General features: G+C 47.8%; 1 non-coding gene across 1 annotated transcript; it reads right to left on the bottom strand.

The window, feature by feature from the left end:
- Positions 1-1,440: 1,440 nt before the first annotated feature.
- On the bottom strand, positions 1,441-1,572 carry LOC142442074 (small nucleolar RNA SNORA72). Its single transcript, XR_012783329.1, has one exon. It is a non-coding gene; the product is annotated as a small nucleolar RNA SNORA72 (small nucleolar RNA).
- Between the last annotated feature and the right edge of the window lie 1,724 nt (positions 1,573-3,296).

Genomic DNA, 3,296 nt, shown 5'->3' with positions numbered 1-3,296 from the left:
CTCCTCCCCTTCCAACCTCGAAGTGCCGTCGCTAATAAACTTTGGTCTCTCTGGGTTTAGTTAGCGCACATATTACATAGGAGATCACAGAATATTTGTCCTTTTGTGTGGTACTGGTCTCGTTCAATTAAAGTTTTCAAGGTTTAGTCACGTCATCACAGGCATCAGAACTTCATTTCCATTCATAGCTAAATAATATCCGTTGGATTGGGGTAGCGAAGGAGCTATAAAATTGTAATGTTCCATGGGTCCAGGTTCAAAATGTTCCATGTAAGGCATTGGAGGTTGGCCCCAGCAGATGGGGTAAGGAGCCTCAACGATAAGTTCAGTCCCCGGGAATTGAGATGGCCAAGGAGAACTCAGGATATAGGGTTCCCATGCAGGTACTTGAGGATCCACAGCATAGTTTGCATGTGGGATGACCAAGGACACATCTTCAGAGGGATGGTAGATGAGCCCGGCCTGAAGCTGGTCCTCGGGAGGGCAGAAGGTGGCCAAGTGTGCAACAGGAGCCTCTGAGGGAGAGAAAGGCAGGTTGAGACCTCCTAAGAATACCACCAACCCTCCCCCTGAATCTTTGCTATCTTGACTGGCCTACAGGCTGTGCCCATGCTGAAGAAAGCAGGGACCAAGTTCTTCATGGCAACTGAGAAGGGTGACTGAGAAGAAAACAGGAGGGAGGATCAGGGTCCCCTCCAAGTAGCAGAGTGCTGAAGAGCAGAGGGAACCTATGTCTTAGATCGGCCAATGCCGCTAACGAAGGACTGAAAAGAAATAAGGAGACAAACCCGAGGAAGCTTCGCACTCTAGTGTATAGCCCAGGATCCTGTGCAGGGACTCTCCAAAGGGACATGGCAAAAACTCTGCCCTTGGCCTCTGGTTGGCTTCGTAAATGGTCCAATATAAATCATGCAGACTTTTCAGCATGGGCAGACATTTTCGCCAGTTCTTCCTTATGCCCTTGAGTTTGAGGTTTTTGGAAATTGCTTCCGCAAGCACTTTATTTCTGTTTTTTGTGTCCAGCTTGATCTCGTGTTCAAGGACTTCCCACTCCTGGAGGAAGTGCTGGATTTCCTGGTGACTCCAAGGTGCACTCGATTGGCCTGGAAGAGACAGAAGAGAGTAGATGGACTTTAGCTTCACCACACGCACCTAGGGAGTTTCCAGAGCCCTCTTCCCAGACAACTACAGCACCTGCATATAATGGCCTTCTAGTACAGAGATTCAGTAGCTGTCTGAGTTCTCACAGCTCAGTCATAAGGTTATTGCAGAGAATTTGGATAGGGCTTTGATTGGACCTTTGATAAGAGTTATCTGGATGTAGGGCTCCTATGCCACCCATGGGGGACACTATAATTGCCTTCCTGTCACCAAAGCAGTCCTTTTTTAAAAAATCATTTTATTGAGGGATCTTACAATTCTTTTTTTATTATTATTCAGACTTATCACCAGCATTTAAAAAACCAGGCCCAGGGAAAGAACTCAGCCTGGGGACACATGCATGGTCTTAATATAGCGAATGTTTAGCCTGCCCTGGCTACCACAAAACCAGGACAGCAAGATTATTCGCAGGATCTTACAATTCTTATCCCAATCCATGCATATATCCATTGTGTCAAGCACATTTGTACATTTCTTGCCATCATCATTCTCAAAACATTTTCTTTCCACTTGAGTCCCTGATATCAGCTCTTCATTTTCCCCCTCCTTCCACACTACCCCTTCCCTCATGAACCATTGAAAATTTATAAATTATTATTTTGTCATATCTTACACTATCCAATGTCTCCCTTCAACCACTTCTCGGTTGTCCATCCCCCAGGGAGGAGGTAATATGTAGATCCTTGTAATCGGTTCCCCCCTTTCCACCCCACCTTCCCTCCATCCTCCAGGTATTTCCACCCTCACCACTGGTCCTGAAGGGATCATCTTTCCTGGATTCCCTGTGTTTCCAGTTCCTATCTGTACCAATGTATATCCTCTGGTCTAGCAAGATTTGTAAGGTAGAATTGGGATCATCAGAGTGGGAGTAGGAAGCATTTAAGAACTAGAGGAAAGTTGTATGTTTTATCATTGATACACTGCACCTTGACTGGTTTGTCTCCTCCCCAAGACCCTTCTGTAAGGGGGTGTCCAGTTGCCTACACATGGACTTTGGGTCTCCACTCTGCACTCACCCTCATTCACAATGATATGATTTTTTGTTCTTTGATGCCTGATACTGGTCCCTTCTACACCTTGTGGTCACACAAGCTGGTGGAGGGGGAGAGTGTAGCACATCCTGGCCCACCAGGCCTGGAGGAGATATCCCTGCTCCGAACAGCCAATGCACAGAGTGGACCCACTCTGAGAGATGACGTCCCTCACTGACCCATGGCCCTATAGGGGACAACCTTGGTCTGGTATGACCCCGCGACACCAAGGCAAAACACTGAAGACATGCAGCAGAGCAGCGGGGGAAGCAGAGCAGGCAGCTCCCGAGGGAGTACAAAGGATAGACTTTGAGGCCAGAGTGTGGCACCCGATCGGACCTGACTGGAGGACACACCTAGAGGTCAACAATCAGACCTTGATCTATTTTCAAAACAGTCTTGACAGAGGCCGTGAACTCCCAGATACGCTGCGGGGCCAGCCCCTCCTCTCTGGACTTGTCTCCACCAGGGGTTCGTGGTAAGCAAAGCAGACCCGCGGCTATATCTCTGAGGCAGAGAATGTAGAGAAAACAGAAAAACTGAGACGGTCCTTACCTGAGCACATACCTGGTTCCTGAGTTACTTTCCCCCCACTTTCTTCCTGGAGACAACCTGGTGCCACGTTTCTCTGAGGTGCCACGTTCTAATTAAATATAAAAAGAACAGCTGTACTGCAAAGCAAAAATCATGATTAAAAAGAAAGAGTAAACGTTCTCAACTCTTAGGAGCTGATATAGGAAAATATACTTTAAATGAACAGAGCATCTCAGCCTCAAACAATCATTTCAAAGTAAAAGTACAATGTTCCCCCACCTCCAGACCGCCCAGTGTCGATCTTGAACCGGTGGTTTTCAGACACTAGGCAACGAACAACAAAGGACAGTGACTGGGGCGAGAAAGCCAACGAGGTGAGTAGTAACATGGCGCCACCTCAGGGCCTGCGGAGAGTCCAGGTGGAGAGCAGGCGTCTCAGAGCCCAGACCCGTTCAGAGCTCAGTAAACAGAGTTGGAAGCTGGTGCCAGACAGAATGCTGAATTCAACAGGATCTAGTATCCGTGAAAAGATGAGGCTTCACAGAAAGAGAGCGTGGAGTGGGATTCTGG

Source organism: Tenrec ecaudatus, chromosome 2 (genome assembly GCF_050624435.1).
Source record: "Tenrec ecaudatus isolate mTenEca1 chromosome 2, mTenEca1.hap1, whole genome shotgun sequence".
Lineage (NCBI taxonomy): Eukaryota > Metazoa > Chordata > Mammalia > Afrosoricida > Tenrecidae > Tenrec > Tenrec ecaudatus.
The sequence above is the reverse complement of the archived record's forward strand: the minus strand, read 5'-3'. Positions and strand labels throughout refer to the sequence as shown.